At 42.9% G+C, this 23,094-nt stretch overlaps 1 protein-coding gene across 3 annotated transcripts in view; it reads left to right on the top strand.

The window, feature by feature from the left end:
- Positions 1–312: 312 nt before the first annotated feature.
- Positions 313–23,094, top strand: part of SCML4 (Scm polycomb group protein like 4) — a 104,024-nt gene continuing 81,242 nt past the window's right edge. For all 3 annotated transcript variants that reach the window (XM_019658959.1, XM_019658960.1, XM_019658958.1), the window contains exon 1: positions 313–561. The gene's annotated coding sequence lies outside the window, so the exon portion shown is untranslated. The remainder of the gene's footprint in view (positions 562–23,094) is intronic.

The raw sequence follows: 23,094 nt of genomic DNA, 5'->3' as shown, positions 1-23,094 counted from the left end.
CAGAGGAGGGGTAATGAAAACCGAAATGTTGGGAACACCCATTCTGACAATTGTGACATAATTCAGGTTATTACAAGGACGTAACTACCAAAGAAGGAGAAGTGTCATTACCTTGCAGCTCATGTCGGCAAAAAGCTACACTGCACATTTCTCTTAGTTGGGCTGCTAAGAGGAAGGAAACATGAAACACACACACACACACACACACACACACACGCACGCATGCCTCGTTTTCTGCATGTAAAATGTGTGTGTTCTTTAAAAGCCAGTGGTTGGCTGGTTTTCCGGACATGATGTGGTTGAAGCTGTCATCGTAATGGAAATTCATTGCTGTAGCTATGGTAAATCGAGTTTTCTGCCTGTGCTGAATGCATTAGTCTAATGAGATGTTTGCAGCCGGAGAGCAGGGCTGCTGGAGACTAACTGTGAGCTGCTAACACACGGGTGGAAGATTAGCTTTTGCAATACTCGGTTTGCATGTACCGAAAGTCTTCTGTCTTCTGAGTCAACATTCCTGGCCTGGTAAAGAACCCGATCAGGGCTCTGGTGAACAAGCCGTAGGTAAGGGAGATACACAACCGGAGGGTGTGCTGTTCACATGGGAGCTTTCTCTTTCTACTGTCGGCATGACAGGTTACCTGTTTCAGTTTTTCTGGGTTGCGTGCCTACCTCTGTGGCAATGCATGAGTGCCCTACAGTAAAACCACTGAGGCTGGCAAGTCAACTTCAGTTCCTTCTACTCAGAATACAAGGTTTGATTTCTTGATCAGATCTCAGAGGGGAAGATGTAGTATAGAATTATATAGTGTATGAATTTGGGGTATATACATATTCGCTACTCTTTAACTCTGCATTTAAATATGTCAAAAGTTGTGTGAACTCAATGTAGAAAAAAATATAAACTCAAATAACCGATTAGTGTTTTTTTATGATGATTTTTGCTTTGCTTTGTTTGGTTTGTTACTTAAAAAATTTTTAGTATGTCTTGGGATAAAAATATTTACCTAAATTGAATTTTTAAAAGTGATGTGTTGTGAACATGCAAGAGTGGTTTTTTTAAATTGAATTTCATTGTTTTGTATACCAGATGGAATATTTTATGTGTCTTTCTGCTGGTTTTTCCTAATTAACCAGGATAGATGAGAACACTATTTATTGCTAGTTGCTGATGCTTGTTAGTTTGAGGGGAAAAAACCAGGGGACTGTGGAGTATCCTGAGCAGTTTTCCCAAATTCCAATCCACAGTCTCCTCCTTCCCAGTTGGGGTATTGTGTGACTTGAACCCGCTTCCATGTGTCCCTCCTGGTGACACAAGGCTTCCTCTCTAAGTTGCTTGCTGAGCAGGACAGGAGCGAGAGATGAGGTGCCAGCTTCATGTCAGTCATTTGACCGACGGTTGAGGCGCTTGGTCAAAGTTCTTCCCACCACCACCACCTGTAAACAGTAAACAAGAGATGGCTCACCGTGCTGTCCCTTGAGTCTCTGACCATACTTCAGAGCGACCACAATCAGCAGCTTCCTGAGAAAGTGGCTCTTTGGTTGGTCTGAGACATTGTGGTCTTTTGGAAAGAAGTCCAGGTGATTCAGAATTGAATTATTGGTTGTATGCTGTTTTTCTTCCTTTTCAACCAGAGGAATCATTTTTAAAGAGTGAGAGTCATAGTCGGGTTTTTATTTTTCTCAAGACTTTTTCTTTTTCAATAAAATAATATTTGGAGTGAAAGCATAAAAATAACTGTGAAGGAATTTACAGTGTGGGCAAGTAAACCATCTAGGGGTACAATATTTGCGCGGAGCACTCTTTGTATTGCTTGGTAGAACTAGCCTGAGAAAATGAGGTGGGTATGTGCGCAAAAGCAGCGGAGTGAAGACTACCAAGAAAAGCAGTAGTGATCGTGAAAACTCAAATAAAAGGTTAAGGTAAAGCCTTCAGTTTTAGGGAAGCTGGTGGCTTCAAAATCGTTACCTTTTCAACATATTTGTGACAGATATTTTGAACAACAGGAATGTGTTTTCTTCAGCTCTTTAAATTGCTTATGTGGAGGAACTGTGTCATATTTTGGTAAATTTATCTGTCTGTTTGATTTGTGGAGTTATAAGTAAAGTGCACACCTCACAAAACCCCGCTCTTTCATGTTTAACATGTTTATTACATTTCTTCCCTGTGCTACCAAAATTACTTTTATTCTGCTGCAAAAAGGGAAAAAAAGCAAATGAAGGATAATAGAAAGAAAAGACAACAATAAGAGAAACCATCGTCAACTGGTTTCGGTCATTTATTTGCTTTTGGTGGTGTGTTTTCGAGGCAAGTGAAACTAGCAGAAGCAGTTTCACTTTCTGGTTCTTGGGTTCTGGGGGCTGGGGTCGTAGGGCTCTCCTCCAACAGCAGGTAAAACAGGCAGCCCAGCTGCTGGAAAACAAGCCAACCCAAGGACTGTCGCTGTGCTGTAAGAACTTTTATCTTGAAAATTCGAAAAAGCATTGACTTTTTAAAATGTTACATATGTTTATGATAAAAATTCAAGCGATGCCCCAAAGTACCAAGGTAGAATTGAAAAAACACTTTTTAAACTTTAAATGATGTAAAAATCAGATTGCGTTAAAAAAAAAAAACCCAAAAAACTAAAACCCTCTCTCATAAAGTGGTGGCTTTTATTTTTTTTAATCTCAGTTTTGGATCTCAAAGACTTCAACAAGTTCAAGGCACACACTGCTGAAGTTCCCTTAAATCAAAAACAAGGAATGCTCAGAGAGAAAGAACCTTTACGTACATTTGGGGATTTAGATTTCAGAGTGTTTTGCAGGTGTGTTTACAGTTTGCGTGGCGGGAGGACACAGCACACAGGACACTCTCGCCCCTTAAGATACCTTAGAGCCAACACTGGGTCCAGACAGAAGGTGGCGGGGGGGCGGAGGCTCGGGACTCGCTCCCAGGGGCCCCGAGGCAGAGCTCCACGGGACGCTGTTCCTCCCCAGTCAGTACCCCTGGAAGTCTCAGCATCACACTGAAGCCAGGGGGCCCCGGCGGCGTGCTTACCGCAACCCACGGGTCCTAAAGAAAGCAGGAGGCGACAGTGCCCCTTGTCGGGCTGGGGGCTTCAGATTTCAATCACCTCCGGTTTCATCCGTGCCGCTTCTCTTCCCGGAGCCTTCTGCCTTTATTTGGGGATGGTGTGGGGCAGAAGGGAAAGGAGATGAAGAAAGACGCTCTTCCCGTCTAATTATCAAAGAACATAAAAATTTCGTCTAACATTTTGGAGATGAAGTTTGTGGAAGCCGTCCCTGTGGGTGTGAGAACACACGTGCTTCTTAATTTTGGTGGGTAAATTTGACATCTGTAGGAGGGAGCTTTGATTGTCTCCTTGGACATCTTAATTTCTTAATCCTGCAATCTCCCAAAAGTCTAGTTTGAGATTTACACGTTTTTTAAAAAATATTTTTGTTGCCTTCAAAGACAGACAGGTGAAGACAGACCAGGGGATTAAAAGCAGCTCCTGGGAGAAAAGTCAGATGGTTCCGTACATATATAATGTAACAGAAGCCACCACTGTGTCTAGTAAATTACTCTAAATTTTAATTAATGAGTCACAAAAGCCACACCATGAGCTTTAAAAAATTACCCCTTTATCAATAAGATGATAATTAACTTTGTCTGGAATTAGCAATTCTCTCAGCCCCGGGCAGTATGCAGCCTGGTAAGTTGTCTGGAATGCTGCCAATTTTTAACAATTGGTCTTTTGGCAAACCTACTGGATTTTAATTCAAACATCTTTTGTATTGTGACATTTTCCAACGTGGTTCAAATACTGTTCGGATCACCCAAATCATGGTAGAATTTCTGAGACTGAAAGAGTGGCTCAGAATGTTTGAGTTGTATTTGAATCTGTTGCTTTCTCTTTCTTTATTTTCCTTTTCTACCTTTCCGCCTCAAACCTCTGCCTTTGCAAAAGCGCCACTCTCTAGTCCTTGCTATAAATCTCTGTTAGAATCTGCTATAAATCGCCGTGGCGAATTCTGCATTTGTTGGTATGCATATACCTACTTTGAGTGCTTTGGCTGCAATCCTATGAGGTTCGAAGTGTTTTTCATTGTTGCATTTACCTCAGTTTCAGCTCTGGCAAAGGTTCATTCCTTAATATTTCTGCAAACTCTCACCGCCATTTGTCAGATGCAAGATTTAGATTGAGACTCGAAGCAGAGGAACTGCAGGCAGAAGGGCCATTTTGGACGTTCTTAGGGCTGTATAAAATTTGGCTTATTCTGATCCACATGTATTAATGTCTGAAAAGGAACAGGAGCACGGAGCATTTCAGAGCCTGCTGCACAATGAACCCTCTCAGACACACACACACACACACACACACACACACACACACACACACACACACAGAGCCCAGTGCTGCCTGTCACTGGTAGGCAGCTTTTAGGGGAGGGACACTGCTATTTGGCCACAGCAGCTGGAAGGCAAGTGGTGATGGGTGCAAATCACTCCTTTAGAAGTCAGACCTCTCTTCCTCCCTCTGGCTTTTCAAATGTTAGCATTAGTGGGCTCCTGCTTTTCTTATCCAAGAGACCTGGCTGGGACATGATGCTGGTGACAAAGCTTCCTTCTGGGTCAAGCTCTGTCAAGAACATCCCTGCCTTTGGGAAGGTGGAATGGAGATGACCAGCAAACAGGATTTGTGCATTCTGGAATAAATAAAAAAATTTCAATCAGAAGAGGCACGTTGCCCTCATTGAGGAGATAAAATACCTCTTGCTGCTTGCAATGATGACTTCCAGGACTACTATTATAGGACAGAAAGGAATTTATTACCCAGTGTCAGGTCTCACTTTGTATTAAGCTGAAAAGTCATGTCATTGAATCTATGTGACACCCCGGGGTAATGGGAATATTTGAGACCCACCTCGTGGACTTCTCTGGAATTGCTGTTGTTATGGTTTGATCTGTTGTGTTTTACAGAGAATCTGGTAGCACAAAACCCTATAAACTTCTCTGTACTCTCTAACCAACTCAGACATGTTCTACCTAAATCTTTGTTCGTAGGGAGGCAGATGAGCATTTCTTTTTCAGCAGCCACATTTATTAATCACACAATTGGAACTTGATCCCACTGCTGCTGAAATGCAAGATGATTGCATGCTCCTGCAGCCAGGCTGTGCCAGCCCGCTGGGGAACTGCCTGGGCTGACAAGTGGTGGCCTTACTGTCTCCATAGGGCATATGATACAGAAGCACAGGAGTGGGGTTGGCTGCTATGAAAAAATTAATGTGCCAGGGAAAAATGGTGTCAATGCTGTGCTTGGAAAGGTGGTAACGTTGTCTGGTTAGCCCCACGATGGTGACTCAACTTTTGGGAGCTGAATGTTTTGTAACAACAGCCTTTGCCCTTTTTCTCTTTCTGTGCTAATTATGATAGAGCAAAAGCCTTCATTCTTTTGAAAAAGAAACATATGACTTGAAAGTAATTCTAAAGAAATATGCCTTTCATGAAGACGGGTACTAAACTTGGGAACAAATGCTAAGCTGGGCAGAGCACAGAATTACACTGATTGGGTCTCACTCAGTCCAGCCAAGGGAAAATGGCACATTCTGAACAAATAGGTGCTGGGATAAAACTCTGCAGAGAGCCTATTCTATCCCCCTTCTGGTGCAGTTCAGCAATGATTCAGTAATAGCTAACATTAGCCTATGATTGTCACTTTATAGACTTTATGGGTCTTTTCCTTTTGGACTGAAGGAAAGATTTTCTGTTTTCCCTTTCACATTTGCCCACAAGTCATCCTGGGGTATCATTGTTCTGATGAGGAAAGCAGGGCCCAACCAAGGAGTGTGCTTTTCTTTGGTGTCTGGAGCCAGGCCCTCTCACCAGACCAATGTTAATACTCACGGTGGCCATGTCTGAGGGTCTGCCTTGGATGCAGCTTTGGAGCTGGCCTGGGGCTGGCCTCAGGATTTTAATCCTATTTTGACAGGCAACCATGGCCTTGGTGAATGAGGAAAGGAAGAACTGAAGAGAAAAACAAGGTGAAAGCCAACTCCGGAGCATTCACATGCTTTTTGTTTTGGAGACAGGATTTGGAGGTTGTGGAATTTACACAATTCCTTTGGGCCTAACCATTTCTAAACAATTACAAGCCAATAGGAATCATGCTCATTCTTTAGGGTCTTCCTCCTTAGTCCTTTAAGATTTAGTGCACTTGCTATTGGGAAATCATGGTGATGTCCAGGCTTAATCCAACAATTAGCTATGAAGATACGCTGTTCATCCCAAAGAGAGTAACTAAAAAATGTCATTGAGTTTTTTGATCGGTAAAAAATTCCACTGTAGGAATAGATTTCTCTCATGATTCAGTCTTCAGAAACCTGTGGTCATTGGCTCATGCTGCTGCCATTGTTGCCTGTGCTGGGGGAGTTGGCCATGAGATTTGAGGGTCAATCCAATCATATGTGCATTTCTCTTTATAGTGGGAATTCTCCCTTTCAGATGCCAAAAGATGCTCAAGCATATTTGATTATGTCACTTAAAGAGCTCATGTGCAAAAAATGCTTCGAGTAGAAAGCTATAGATAGCTTTACATTTTGGTGCACAAATTACAGACAAAGCATAGCAACAGTGAAAAAAAAACACCCAACTGGTTCTAATGTTTGAAATTAGCACTCACTGTGTGGAAATAGAGCTCTCTTTTTGAGTGTAACAATTAATATTAAGTACTTAACATAAATAAAGAGGGCAAATTATATGGTAGGGTTATGTTGGTGCCTGATGTGGAAATGGTTAATTGGTCCCACAGTGAGAAGCCATACGACTATGTGTTGCCTTAATGAGAACAGGTGACTATAAACACTCTTCAGGGAATTGAGTTAGAAACTCAAGTTGGGGTGTAATCTATGTGACAATGTCTGATGGCCAATGATACATGGTGGTATAGAGTCCTTTCTTTCTATTGCCCTTCCTTTTAGTTAGAAGTCATTTGTCATGAGCCCAGTAAAAAATAAGAAACTAAAAGTTCTCTGAGAGCAGAGTAAGAAAAAAGGACATTCAGAAAAATTTGTGTCACACACATTTCCCTGGAATCACCTCAAACCTCTGCTAAGGTCAAATGCTGAGAAACTGAGTTCTTACTAATTGGCTTGATACCAGAATAATATGGAATGAACTGGAAGTATAATCATTAAAAATATACATATATATATTTATGAGCACAGGTTAGGTCACTATTTTTATGATGATACTTGACATTTTCATGTTTGAAGAAAAAAAATTTCCGTGGAACCAAAGACTTAGCTTGTCCTTGTGAATTTCAAATAGTGGACAGTGTGGGTCACGTGACTTCCAAGTTAAGCAAACCCAGGGCACCCTTTCACCAAGATTTTCTGTATCTGCTTCTGTGCTTGGTAGATTGATTATCAGTTTCCAGGGTTGTTTTTTTTTCCTCATCCCTGAGAATACAGATTTAGGATAAGGACAATTTATACTTGCACCATGGAACCACTTAAGTTCCAGACCATTTTCCAGCAGCTCACCCTTCTGTGGAAGGTGGAAGATTAAAATACTAACCTAACTAATCAGCTTGAGGCAAAAACATCTGACATTTGAAGGGAAGAGTTAAAAGCAAAAATCTATACTCTGAGAAGTGGTCTCTATAGGAGTCCCAGATTCTTAGATTGGATGGATTTTGAAGGCTCCCTCCCAGGCCAAGCCTCAAACTCTTCCCCAGTGTCTTTGGAGGATGTAGAGAGCAAAGCCTTCATCCTCAAGAGGCTGCCCTTTCCATTGCTGGGGGCTCCAATTGTTAGCAAGGGCATCTTTCCCTGTAGAACTTACCTCAGCTTCGACTGCCAGTAACTTCTTCCTCCTTTGAGGGTCTACTTTTGTCCTCACTGCTGCACAGAATACATACGAATGGAGCAGCATGGATTCCAAGTAGGAAAAGCCAGTTTAATGCCTACCAGTGTGACCCAGGGCAAGTATCATGGCCACTGTGGGTCTCCCTGAGTCTCCCCTCCTCCCTGGGGTTGGTATTCCTGTCAGTCCCCACTGCTGAGGTCCAGTGCCTCAGATGTGGCAAGCACTTAATAAATGTTTGTTGAATGAATGAATGATTCAATGAATGACAGCGTTGGCATGGGTGGAGGCAGCCTGGAGTTGTGGAATGAGCATGCATACTCTTTGGTGTTACTCCTACTTTATTGGATCATAGGACACAATATTTCAGAAGTTGTTGCGAAGGTTACTTGGGATAATGTATCTAAAGTTCAAAGGAAACAGCCTACGGAATAGGGCTTTGTAAACTGTCAAGCGCTGTGTGAGTGGTAGTGAATACATGTTCCCATTTGTGGAGCATCATATGCTCTGGGATGATGAGGGAAGCACTAAACAGGCTTTATCTTATTTATCTGATTTAATCCACATAGGAAGTCAATATGGGAGAGGCCATTTTTATCTCCATGACACAGAGAGCAAAACTGAGGCTTACGTTAAATAACGTGTCCAGGGTCACATGGCTGTATGAGGTCTGCTGAGTCTTCACTTCAGTTTTGAGAAGCTGATGGGGCTTCTGTGTCTTTTCACCTGTGAGGGCTGAAGAGAAAGAGCTCTTTCATGCCGCAGGGCCAGCTGCTCCTGCTCAGCCTCCCTGAGCTGGTCCCAGGTCCTGCAGGTTCCAGAAAGGAAATGATTCCCTGGTGTTTCCACTTGGAAAGGCATTTGTGATCCACAGCGAACTTCTTTTAAAGCAGTAGGCTCTCCGCCCTGTCAGAGTCAACCCTCATTTTTATTACAAATGTTTAACTCCCTGTTTACAATTCTGAAGTGAAATTCCCAGATAACATAACCCACTCACACCTATAATGTAAGAAAAAAATCAGTGTACTGTCATAACTGAACTATAAAGAGGAATGAAGGCAAAATAATTTGTGATTACTTCTGGGGCAGGCACCCCTCTCTGGATGCTGTAATAATGTGATCAGGTGCTTGACATCTGCTATGTCAGTGCGGCTGCAAACGGGCACGTGGTATTGGTGACATGGATAACACAAGCTGGTGCTGCTGCCAGTGACATGACTTTCCACAGTGGTATACAACTCTTGGAATTCTGAACAAAACAGAGAACAGTCTTCCCTTGATTTATGTACTAATTGCATTCCTGGAAAATAAAGTGTATCTCATGTCTGAGTAGAAATACATTATGGTTATATGTAAAATAAGTTAGTTCTAGATTCAGAAAAACAAGGTTTTCACTTGTGTGACTATATGGTAAGACAGTGCTTCTTTATGAGGGACAACCCCGTGAAAGCATCCATCATCCTTGGTCTTTGCCCTCCTAAGTACAGTAACACTCACCCTGCCCTCAACTGTGTACCATCTCCAACACATTTCCAAAATGCCCCTCTGCAGGGGTTGTTATCACCACCGCTGAGCACCTGTGGATCAGAACATGCCAACCTGCCACGCATTTCACTCTCTCTCACCTCCCCAATGCCTGATTAATTACAGTTTAGGAAAAGATGGTGCTGTCTTGCCAGTTCTCTACATGACTGCTAAGCAGAGCCATCTCAGATAGCATGGCAGGAATTTGGGGGTAAATTTGACATTCTGGGAAGATGTTTGCTAGTGAATTTTGTCTAAAAATTGCTGCTTTAAGCTAAGTGAGAAGACCCTTTCTATCATGTCTCATTCTCTTTCAGATTATGCTTTGGCTTTTTTTTTTTATCATAAACGCTGTATTTTAAAAATACCTTTGTCAAATCCTCACTATTCTCCGGGTTTGCTTAAAAGCAGGAACACTTACAAAGGGACCATGCTGGTGCAGCGTTTGTACTAGGTATCCACATGATAACCCTGGAATATATCATTATTCCACTTGACAGACAAAATCCCTGAGATCCAGTGAGTTTAAGCAACTGGCTCAAGGTCACCCAGTAAGTGGTATAACTAGTCTCAAAGCCAGGTATGTCTGACTCCAAACCTGTGCCTTTGCTCCAGTGGGACCTGGCTCCTGCACTAGTTCTGGATACACCACACACTTTCATTCAAGATGTAGAAATCCCATCCATGTCTGAGGACTTTCTCTTCGGTCAGTATATAAGAATGGGGTGGAGGAATAAAGATGGCCACAGACTCTTGGACATTCCTTCAGCGAAGATGTGGGGTTTAATTACCCTCTCCTTGACTCTGAGTGTCCTAAGTGACTTTCTTGGCTCATAGGACGTGGCAGAAGTGATTGACATAAGGAGCCTTGCAGCTCCACCTGGGACTCTTGTAATGCTGGGCAGCTTTTAGAGAATGCCCCTGTTGGTGACTCTAATTCTGGGGAAGTTTGAGCCACCCATCAGAGCAGATTTCCAGCTGCTCTCTCAGGAGTGGCCATGGCCCAACATCCCACAGCTAGCCACCATGTTTACTGTCATGGACTGCCCACAGTTCTGCAACTGCAGTTCAGGCTCCCCTCTGACTCCCACACAGGCTAGTATGTCACAGCAAGCTTAGTCCTCTAGTGAGAGAATGCCTGCCCTGGAAGTCAGGGTCATTGGACACCCTGTCTCACTATGTAATGTTAAGTCTGACTCAGTGGTGACAAAGAGTTCAGATGTGATGTATACAATATGATATCATAGGAGCCATGATAGGTCCATGTCTCATGTCCATGGAGGCAGCTGGACATTTTCATGTCCCCCTCTGGGCCGTGTTTATTCAGAAGATGGTGTGTGACACCATCAATTTCACTTCTCCACTGTCCACTCTCTGTGAATTTGTGTCTGAACTGCCCCCAGAAGCAGGTTAAAAACCTTTAGAACAACAGTTTTATCTGTGTGGCTCCTTTGACTTGGAGTGTCACTGCAGAATGGAAAATCAGTGATGGGCACCTCACTGGGGTTGAAGAAGACACAATTTTTTTCTTGGCTTTTGATTTGAAGAGCTTACACAAAGTGCTGCACATCAGCTCAATCAGTTATGCCCTCACCCTGTCTGCAGCTGTCTGAGAGAGGGATGGAAGCTTCCATCCTGTATCATGATGAGTCATGGCAGGACTGTAGAGGAGTGGGGGTGGGTTGATTCAGAAGTAACACTGAGGAACAACAAGAAGCACAAAGTGCAATAAACAAGCAAGTTCACAAGAACAAGATGTCTTTATTTTGGTTACATATTAGTAGGATGAAAACAGTGCTGATCTCTCTTTCCTGTGCTAAAGGAGAGAACGTATTCATAGAGCCTGTATTAGTTTGCTGGGGCTGCCATAATAAAATACCAGAGCTTGGGTGGCTTGAACAACAGAAATTTTATTTTCTAACAATTCTGGAGGCTAGAAGTCCAAGATCAAGGTGCGAGCTATGTGCTTTCTCCTCAGGCCTCTCTCCTTGGCTTGTCAATGGTTACCTGGCTGTGTCCTCACACAGCCCTCCCCTGTGTGCTTTCACCCCCCCGTGTCTCCCCCTCTTCTCATAGGGACACCAGTCCTATTGGATCAGGGCCCCACTCTTAGAGCCTCATTTAACCTTTTTTGCCTCTTTAAAGGTCCTAGTTCCAAATACTGTTACATTGGGGGTTAAGCCTTCAACATATGAATTTTGGGGGCACAAAATGCGGCGCATAAGAGTGCTCATCGTAAGATTGAGCTTTCCTCTAGTTCCTCTAAAGATTCAGCTTTCCTCTATGTCCCTGTAAACTATAAACGGTAAATGTGCCGCACAATGGTCTCTTATGACTCAGCAAACATCTACATTTCTTTGAATTTTATGTCAGTCACATTTCTGCTGTACCTACTCCAGATGGCTGAGGATGTACTTCACACAGGTTCCAACTCTCTCCTAAGGGCAGAGGAGGTGGTCTGATGTCTCCAAATCCTTTTTAACTGGCAACTGGGATCTCCCCCCATCTCCTCCTCCCCCAGCAGTGCAAGTTCACAAAGTCCATAAAATGATGAAACTCAACAAGGAGGGTTGTACTGATAAGATTGGTTGCTGACAGCTCCCGCTGTGCGTCCTGCCTCTCCCAGTGGGACTTAAGTGGGTCAGGAGACATCCTAAGATACTTTGTGCACCAGTTGGGAGGGGGAGTCCTGAGGATACAGATTCTATTTGAATGAAACTCGTTAATCTTACTTTCATCCCTTTGATTAGATTTTCTTGAATTTTTCAATCTGGGCTTTCCTCTAATTCTTGAGAGATTAACCTGTTAAACATGAATAATAGTTATTGTGGCCTGAATTTTTAAACTGATGTTCAAATGCATTGTATTGCTTCCCCACGAGGTGGTTAAACCAGTTTTGTTGCAAGGAGACTGAGGTACCATAAATTAAATGTCTTGCTTCAGTATCGATGACAGTAGCAGGGTTAGGACAAAAACCTTGCATGGTTGAATCTTAGGCCAAGAACCATTGTCTGTAAAATTTTCCTAGAATCTCCAATTTAAAAATGGGCAATAGGTAATGCTTGAGCAAGGAGGAGTTTGAAAATATATTGCTTATAACATATAACTCAAACATTCTCCTTACTCATATTTGATGGTGTGAATCGAGTTTGACTCTGGCCTGTCACAGTTAAGGCTGACATCCCAGGAATTGAGGGAAATCACCAGGAGAGCTGCTTTGGGTCTTGAGTGACTTTCCTGGGGGCTCTGTTAGTGGCTTTCTTTACCCACATCCCACCCAATGCCCCCTGACTAATGATTTCCAGTAGATTCTGAGCCCTGATATGGCAGGCAGTGTGAGGAAGGCCGTAGTGAGATGAGTGAGAGCGAGTGCCCTTGGCTTTGGGTTCCTCAGCTGATATGTGATAGCATCAAGATTGTTGTGTGAGCCTCCAGGGCAAAGACTGATGTCCCAAGTGGCTAGCACCAGGGCTTACTTACCCTTATCATCCCAGGAACAGCCTCTGCTTGTGGACTACCCCTTCCTCCAACCACATGAACCTGGGGCCTGGCACAGAGAGGTGCTCCCCATGATTTCCCGATGGATTAAGGATATGTGGACAGACAGGGGAATGGGTGATTACATGAGGAAGTTGTGTACTCAAAGGCTTTCTTGGCTAGTTCCTTGAGTTCCAGGTTGGAATTTCAATGGTTTTAATGGAGGTCTCCACCTACATGTTCCCCAGGCATCCTACATTCAACATTCCCCAAAACCAGACTCATCATTTATCCCATTTCCCCACATCTCTCTTTCTCCTTTCTTCTGTCATCATGAAAGCTAGCACTGCTTCCTCAGTAAATGTGTAAAATGATGGTGTCAGAATCCTCAACTCTCCTTACCCTATGCCTTCGAACTGGAAACCAAGTCCTAATCGATGCTGCTTCTGAAAGAGTTTCCTGCACTTCTCCCCTTTCCTCTACCCCTATGTTGCCCTTGCTCGGGCTCGTCTTAGCATTTTCCACCTGGACCATGGCCATGGCCTTCAGCCCCCACTCTGTGCCTGCAGTTCCCTGGCTTCATCCACTTCATGCATTGTGCCAAGGTTATATTTTTAAGACACAGCTCTTTAGTCACTCAACTGCTTAAGTATTTCAGATAGATTCCATTGCTTACATCAATGATTGCCAAATGTTTGGATGGTGTTCTCCATTATAAATAATTCCTTGAGCTCACATCTCTAAAATATGTATATTCATAGATTATATACATACAACTATATTATTGTATTATATATTATAAAACATATGCAAAAACAGAAATGAAAAAGGCCACATGAGCCTTTTGCTCTTTCCATACATTCTCAAAGCCTCTGTGTTTTTTTTCACTTTCTATTTTTGTGTCCTGGAATTCTCTTCCTTCATTTCTCCAGGTGATGAGATTCTGTGTATCCTTCAAGACATTGCTGACACGTCACTCCCCTGACCCTGATTCTCTCCGTAGACTTCCTCTGTGCCCTCTCTTTATATGATAGATCCATAATCCTCTCTTGTTGCAAGACTTGAGAATGTTTTGGGGCAAGGGGGAAGAAGGAAGGTCTTGGAATGCACATCCATGTAGGTGCCAAGAACAAAACTGTGACACTAGCATATCTTTTCCTTCCTTGTCAAATATTCCAAGGAAGTGTTTTTCTGTTTTTGTTTGTTTTAGTCTTCATTCGGCTTTTCTACTACTCCTAGTAAAATATGTCTCCTGCAGATGAGTGAGGAAGCAGGCAGCTAGACAGGCACAGAGCAGGAGGGGAGTGATTGAGGGAGGCTGCAAACTTAATTCAGGCATCAAGCAATTAGGATAATGTGATTTAGAACAATTTTTAGATGGAGTTTGTGTTTGCTTTCCCCTCCGACTGTAATTAATTCATGGAAATGCTGTAGGTTGTTAAATTTTAGTAAACGGATAATAGAACTGTTCTTTAAAATGAAAGCAGTGGCAACAACCTAGTCATTTTACAGTCGCATGAATGGAGGATAATTACAGTTGGAGAGAACACCAAAGGCTTGTCTTTGGGGAGGGGGCAGAGGAGTTGCTTTGAGTACAAATTGCAAAGTTTATGTGTGCCGTGGGGAGATGGCTAAGCATTTTCCCTGTATAGCCAAGGAGGGAGCTTAATTCACTTTTTAGATACTCCAACCAGTGTCCTCCAGGGAATTGTGCTAATAAATATGACAATAACATTGTAATGGGACAAGAAAGGCTGACACAGCGTTTTGTTAATTTGTGTTCAGCATTCGCAGGGAGCTTTGCAACCCCTGGACAGTAGAACAGGGGCATATTGGTTCTATTGTAAGCATTTTAATTGCAGGTGCTGGGACTATCTCTGTGCTGTGGCAGCTGAGTGAAACCTGGTCCCACAAAGTTTACCCAAGGCTTGCTTTCCTCCTTGCACTCAGCAGCCATTAAAAGGTCCTGCTGGAGGCAGGGGGCAGGGAGAGGGGAGAGCAAAGTTTCTTAGAAGAGGTGGACTCCTGGTGGGCTGGCATCCAACACCAATTAGCTAGGCTGTCAGCACATAGAGCCCTTGTTTTAACAAACAGGTGGCAAAGACTGACAGGAATGGCTTAACCCCATGATGGATCCCAAAGCATTTTTAAAAGGCTCTTTTTACTCTTGTTACCTTTCCATAATTTGGCTTAAATACAATGCAAGAATAAAGACATCATAAATCAAAAGCTGTTAGCACACGCAGCCCCTGAAATTTATGGGTGTCAAGCAGAAGAAGCTTAGAAACTTTTCGCCAAATAATTTCTCCAATCCCCTAAGACTCATTTAAATTTCCCTCCCCACCCTCCCCATTGCTAACGAACGTTTGAATATTTGCTGGCTGTCAGCTACTTATTGCACAGGAGCACCTGAGCCCCGGGGTCAGGGGAGCCAACTCTTTGCCATTGGACAGGCTGGTTGATTCTTATGGGGTGGAGTGCAAAGCTCTGCCCAGCTACCAATCCCACATTGACAAAGAGCCAGGAACCAAGAGAAAGACGTGGCAGCTGCCCTTAGGTCAGTGATGCGGCCTTGGAAACGGCAGAGTCCACGAGCACAGTCTCCATCCCCATCTCTTTCACTGTTAGCCTGGGATTGGAGGGTGGGGAACCTCAGTGGGAGATGGTGGGACGAATGGGGGGTAAGGGACCCACTGCCAGGCCAGGATGGAGACTAAATACTCAAAGCCGACCACTTCTGTGACAGTTCAGGGAAGCGAGTGCGGGCCCTGGAAGCCCAGTTCTAAGTCCTGGAAGGCAAGGTGCAAAGCAGTGGGCACCCTAGAGAACAGCATTAGGGTGAAAAAACCACCTTGCTTATGCCCTGGATGGTGGTTATTGGGTCTCATTATGTTAGTGGAAAAGTAGAAACCAATTGGTGTTAGTTACATTTGTTAGTGGACTTGATAAATAATTATTGAGCACCTCCGATGGAAGAGGCTCCTCTGGCCATGCAGATAGACAAAGTCAGGTGGGTGTCCATGTCTAGCTATACATTGGTCTCCTGCCCTTCCAGGGTCACCTCCAGGAAGCCTCCATGCCCTTCTCTCGCCCGTGTGCTTCCTCTCGGAGGGCCATTCAGGCCTGCACCTCAATCCTCTGCTACCTTAGTTTGGCATCTGACGTGTGTGTGTGTGTGTGTGTGTGTGTGTGTGTGTGTGTGTGTGTGTGTGTGTTCTCCTCTCCTCACTTAGGGCAAACTCTGAGGGCACAGCTGCCTTGTACACAAGGCTCTGGTAAAGCATGGGTGTCCAGGCATCCCGGGTTTGAATCCTAGCCCCACTACTACCTAGGTGGCAAAATCACCTCTTTTTATCTCTCTGAGCTTCAGCTTTCTCACTGTAACATGTAGACAATGACACCTACAACACAGGTTGCTATGAGGAGCAAATGAGCTAAGATGTGTCCACAACTTTGTCTGTTGCCTAGCCCACAGGGAGCATGCAATAAATTGAAGCTATTCAGGTTATATCATTTAGCACATGGGCTGTCAACTGAGCCCCTGCTCATTGTCTATTAGGAACAAAATCTCTTTTTGATTGTCTGTCCTTGAGTTGAGGGGTGGGGGGGCCTCTAAGTTGAAAGCGGCCTAGGGAAAGTAGAGAAAGTGGTAGGCACAGGACTCTCTTTGGCATCACCTGGCCCCGGGATAAATCCCATTTTATTTAACAAGGAAAAAAAAAGAAAAGAAGAGACATCTCTTTAGACTTATCCCTGAGGCTGATGGGAATATTGAGATGCAGGACTCATAACTGTGGCCTTCTCCATGTGAATCCTAGGCTCTAGTGCTCTGATCCCCCACTGGTCCTCATTCTCCCTAGAGATAATGACGGTCACTTTTAATGTCATTGTTCTTAGTATAATTAGAAACATTGTATTTCAGAACCAGGCTGATTTCTCATCAGGTCTCATTGCCCATATTACAGCTGCTATGTGCTCTTAGATCCAAGGGCCCATAAAATAACTCACCACATATGTGAAGCTTTACATCACTCTTTGTTGAGCTAAGCTGGAAAATTTATAGTTTAGAAGAACACAGTGAAGTAAAAAATGTGACTTTGGCTGGGTTTGGGCATAATTGGGGTTTTCAGGTATCATTTGGCAGCTTTCATCTAACAGAAACATCAGGGCCTGTGAAATCAGTCCAGCATCAGTTTTAAGGTGCTCTATTAAATATTCGTGCAGTGGTGGCCATTTATCACCTTTTTTAAAATGAGGGTATAAAAATAGCAGGATGTGCTGCCTTAAAAAAAAAGGCCACAATGTCAATCTTCTTCACATTAGTGAGAATAAGCATGCTGTTGAAAAAGATGGTATCTGATGTTTTTCATTCATATTTTCTTAATACCTATTGACATCCCTGTATTTTAGGCACAGTCCTGAAATACGAAGAGAAGTAAGATGTGGTTCTAGCCTTCATAGAGCTGATGGTATATTAGAGGGGCTGGAAAACATTTTCTGTAAAGGGCCAGATAGCAAATATTTTAGTTTTAGGGGGGGGTCACATAGTTTTGATTGCAACACCCTCAACAGTGATTCTATGCCTTCTCCACACCTCTCAATTCTCCAGTCCCTCTTTCTTCCCTTAAGGCTAGTGATCCCTCTCTTTTCTCTCTACACCCATTGTTTCCTCACCTGTAAGACAGGTAGCAATACCTATAGCACAGGCTGGTTGTGAGGACAAACTCAGTTGACATGAGCACTGGTGAGAAAGGCAGGCTGAAGATATGAGTCTCACCTAATCCTCCTGTAGAAACATCACAGCTTATTCTTCCATAAGGGTCCATCCAGAGGGTTGAGCTAAGGCCAGAGGAGACAAGTTTCTGGGAGGCAGAGTTCAGCTCAAGATTAGGAAGAAGTCGCAACCAGTCATGTCCAGCAATGGAACAGGCTTCTACCTCCCACGTGTGCATATAGGAACCAGGGCGTGTGGAGGCAGCGAGGTGGGGGGTGATGATGCCCCTATGCCAAATATAGTAGGAATTTATAAATGGGATGAGGGGGAGAGATGAACTTGACTCCCAGCCCATGCCCCACCCTCATCCCTACTGATATGTCCTGGGCTGGCTCTCAGGACTCAGCCTAGGGCGGGAGCAGGGCCTCCACTCAGCTCTGGACTGCCTGGAGAACCCCAGTTTTACCACACCTTTTCCTTCCAAGGGATAAGAAAAAAAATGGGACAACTGGATAATAGCCTTGCTAACAGTAAAAGTTTGGCGAGTTAGCTAACTTAAAAAATTAAATGGGTGTGTGTGTATGTATTTTATACATAGGTATAAAATATTGTTTTGAATCCAAATAATAGTTCTACATGGAATGATTAAACAATATGTTGCAATTTGAATCTGACCCGTGTTCTCTCCTGTCTCCTCTGGACTCCCCTTTGGGCATCCTGCATCTGAAGGGCTGAAATTAAAATTGAGAAGCGGATCCCTGGGCCATCTTGCCTTCCCATGGGGCCCGGCCTCGGACGATATGGGCATTCTGCAAAGACTTAATTTTGTTGCAAGCTGTGGAGAGTTATTTATTTATTAAAAAAATTTTTTTGAGTTATACAAATTGTACACACACATATTCATGTTTAAAATGAAAATTAGTAAATTAGTACAGAATCCACCTAGCTGTGTTCTCAATACAGAAGCTAGAGTGAGCCTTTTAAAATGTGAGTCCAATCACTTCTCTGCTCGGTTCAGAAATGTCCAGTGGCTCTGCATCTCACTCAGAGAACGAACCTGCAGTGCCCCTAAGAGGCCTATGGGACACTGACTGCTCTGCCCCCCATTGTCTCTTTCACCTTGTCTGCCACTCCTCCCTTCAGTCACTTGATGCCCTGTATCCTGGCTTCCTAACTGTCCTCAAACACACCAAATACACACTCACCACAGGGCTTTTGCTCTTGCTGTTTTCTGTGCTTAGAACGCTTGTCTCTCACAAAGCCCAGGGCTCATGCTCCAAGTTCCTTGAGGTCTCTCTGCTCAAGTGTCCCTTAAGGAGAGAGGCTTTTCCAGACCATCAATATAAAATAGCACCCTCACTGCCATCAGTTATCTTCCTTAACCTAATTTAATCTTATAACATTTATCATCACCTGGCTTATTACATATTTGTTTGTTTATTCTCCCCACTGGAATGTAAGTTCCATGAAATGAAATGACTTTTTGTTGTTGTTCATACTGTATTTTTAGTTTCCAGAACAATGGCACATAGTAGGTACTTGAGCACCTAATATTTGTTGAATAAATAAATGAATTAGTGAAGATTATAATAAGAAGTAAAAATTTCTCTCTCCATATGCAAGAATTCCTAGAGGCTCCTGATTACCAGTTAAGATATAGAGGGGCGGGAAAGAATTTGTCATGGGAAGCAACAAGAATAACCTGGAAGAATAAAACCATTCTTTTTTATGGGACTAGCGAAAAGTGATAGATGCAAAGAAACCTTGATAAACTATTGGGTTGTTGGAAAAGTCATGATGTATTTTTTCTATGTTTTTTGCTGCAAAAATGCGTCATGACTTTTCCGACAACCCAATGTATATTCCAGAGAGAAACGAGCCCTTTCTAGGTATAGCAGAGAACTCTCACTTCCACACTTGAGAAGTGGGCGGTTATAGATAGATGTAGGAGTGGAGATTTCCCCAGGGAGATGCTCTGTGAGCCACCTGGAAGGCTGACTGAGTGTGCCAGGCCAGAGGAGGGAGGTGGGGAAAGGACTGCAGGAGTTGGGACTAGTGTGTGCAAAGACAGTGCTGTCTGGGGACCAGTGAAACTACCACCTGGGACTGCAATGGAAGAGTAGGCCTGCCAACGACAGAGAATTTACAAGGATAAATCAGTTGGGCTTTATATAACAGCGTGTGCTGGTAGGAGGGATTGGAACCTGAAAGACCCTTGGGTTTAGTCAGAAGACATAAACCACACCAGAAATTTGAATAGAGAAGATTTCATATCAAGGATTGCCAACTACATAAAAGGTGGTTAACTACTGAAAGTGGTAAAGGAGAACTCTAAAGTAGTAACTGCAGAGAGCAGTGACTACCCCTAAAGCTGAAGGAAAAATAAATATGAAGAAACTTAGAAATTCAGAAAAGGGGTCCCTGGAAGGCTGAGATTCAGACCTCTGTGGAGACAGTGTGTTGACACATGTTGGAGAGGACTTGCTGCCAGACCAAAGAACCACCTTCCTCTCTAGGGAACGCTGCCAGGACCCCTGCATGCTGATCTTGTTGCCACCAAATAGAAAAACAAGACACTGAAAGAAGAAATTGTCCCTTCTTTCTCTTCCGGATTTGCAGCGTCTCTCCAATGCCCTCTGTTGACAGGGCCTAACATCCAGCCAACTGGCAAGGGGGAAACGGAGGCTATAGACTCCAGCTCCATAGGGCACAGAAAGGCGGGTTTGTTGCTGACAAGCAATAAATTAAAAAGTGGCACAAAAAATACATACATAAAAAACCCCAATAAATTCATCTTCCCCTTCCTGGATTTTGCTGTGACAGCATCAGTGGAGAAGGGGCTGGGAGACAGACAAAAATTATATAGTTTCAAACATTCTTCTAGTTTTGGGATTCTAGTGTCCTATAAAAGTTGAAGCCAAAGGTAAACAAAAAATAGCAGAAGCTGTTTGGGAGTTGAGTAAATCACAGGTAAACTCAATCCGAATAAAGCTACACCTCAGCACCAGCTCAGTTCAATTCTAGGTGAACTTGAATAACCACCTGATAGGAAAGGGCTTGCAACTCGGGGAAATAAACAAAACTAAGCAAAAAATCATGTTCCACTCTCCACTATTTTTCTTTGCACAATTCCTGGAGTACAATTTTAAACAGAAGTTACACAAATGGCCAATATAGATGCAAAAAGGTGCTCGTCAACATCTCTATGCATCTAGGAAATGCAAATTAAATTCCACCCACTAGACTGACAGCAACAATACTGATGAGGATATAACGCAACTGGCCCTTTCACACTGCCAGTGCAGTGAAGATGGTGCCACCACTGGAAAATTGTTTGGCAGTTCCTTATAAAGTTAAACATCTACTCTATGACCCAACAATTCTACTCCTAAGCATTTACCCAGAAAATGAAAACATATGTCCACAAAAAACTTGTATGTGAATGTTTCTAGCAGATTTATTCAAAATATCTTAAAACTGGAAGCAATCCAAATGTGTATCAATAGGTGAGTAGATTAACAGATTGTGGTACATTCATCCAATGGGATACTACTCAGTAACAAAAAGAAATGAACTACTGATATATGCAAAAACATGTTTATTAGCTAAGGAAGCCAGATGCAAAGAGTACATATCGTATGATTCCATTTACATGAAGTGCAAGAACAGATACAACTCATCTATGGGGATAGAAATCAGAGTAACAGTTGCTTTTGGAGAGTAGGGTTGACTGGGAAGAAGCATAAAAGAACTTTATAAGATGATGAAAATGTTCTATATTTTGATTGGAGTATGATTTACACTGGTGTATACATTTGTCAAAACTCATTAAATTGTACCTTTAAGACCTGTGCATTGCACTGTATGTAAATTATACCCTAATTTAATTTTTTTTAATTTGAAAAATATAAATTTAAATGGAAAATTTTACTTGCACAAATTAGCGTGAGGGTAAAAAATTATGGTAATATTACAAGAAGGGCTTTCAGATTTTCTTCATACTCCCAGAGAATGTAGGAGGAAAAATGTCTTAAATTATAACAAAAAACTTCTATAGAAATTCATATTCGAGTTAACACACCACCATAGCCGGTAAGATAAAGGCAGTATTTTCCCCAGCTGTAAGGTTGATGCATACTAACTTGTACTGGATTGAATAATGTCCTCTCAAAACTCATGTCCATCGGGAACATCAGAATGTGACCTTATTTAGAAATAGGATCTTTACAGATGTAATTAGTTAAGACAAGGTTATACTGGATTGGGTGGGTCATAAATCTAATGACTAGTGTCATTATAAGAAGGCCATGTGGAGATACAGAGACCTCAGAGAGAGATGGAGGCCATGTGACAATGGAGGCAGAGATTGGAGTGATGTAGCAGCTGGCCAAGGAATGTCAAGGATTGCTGGCAACCACCAGAAGCTAGAAAGAGGCATGGAACAGATTCTCAGATTCTCCCTCAGGGTCCCAGGAAGGAACCAATCCTGCCTGACACCTTGATTTCAGACTTCTGGCCTCCTGAACGGTGAGAGATAAATTTCTGTTGTTCTCAGCCACCAATTTGTGGCAATTAATTATGACAGCACTAGGAAACTAATACACTACTCAACTAGGTTGTCAAAGAACAAAGTTTTAAGTATTCAACCATCTGTTTGGTATACTCGAGTAGATTTTAATCAATAAGCTAGACATAATGTGCTTTAAAAATATATGCCTTTTCTTGTATGCCTTAGGATGGCATACAGTGGGATAAGGATACCTACTCTTTGGCTACTTCTTATTGTTGCTTCCTAATGGAACAATAAATCCTGGAAACGCTGCTCTGTTAGCGCACAGAGAAGCCTGGTAGTGCTCCTCTGGGCTGCTCTGGGAGCAGAATTAGTCTTTCTAAAGACTGCACCGTATTCCAGGATATGGATGTACCATGATTTATTTTGCCAGTCCAGTTCAATTAGATGATGGTTTATTAAATGCCTCATCTTGAGCGCTTTAATTTAAATCTGTTCGATTCAATCCAATCCAGTACAGGCCAATTCAATAAGGCATTTCCTGAGTGCCTTCTCTGTGCTAGTGGCTCTGCTGTGTTCACATCTTTGGTTTCATCTTAATGGATTACCTCTGCCCCTCAGGTCTTATAGCAAAGATACTTTTTGAAAAATCTATTATGAAATATAACAAGAGACTGCTAATAAGACCATAGTAAAAGAGACTGATGTTTGGAAAGGATAAAATATTTTTCTTTTCCTATACTGACCTTTGTAGTTTAATCGGCTTTAATGTCCTTACTTATTATAATTGGGCTACTTAGAATTTGGGATTTGCCCCAGATGGAAAGGTGCAACTCACCCTGCAAAGAAGTGACAGAAGAGATGAAAGCCGAAAGAATGGGATCCCATTTGATTCACAGTGAGAAAGATACCCTCCTAGAAGCAGGGAGGAGGAGCCCAACTGTCCTGTCCCGTCCTGTGATTGTTCAGCTTGTGTTAAGTGTTTGAGTGTCTCAGATGTTTCCCAGTTACTGAGCATGC

This window comes from Hipposideros armiger, unplaced genomic scaffold, assembly GCF_001890085.2.
Source record: "Hipposideros armiger isolate ML-2016 unplaced genomic scaffold, ASM189008v1 scaffold_292, whole genome shotgun sequence".
Taxonomy (NCBI): Eukaryota; Metazoa; Chordata; class Mammalia; order Chiroptera; family Hipposideridae; genus Hipposideros; species Hipposideros armiger.
The sequence above is the reverse complement of the archived record's forward strand: the minus strand, read 5'-3'. Positions and strand labels throughout refer to the sequence as shown.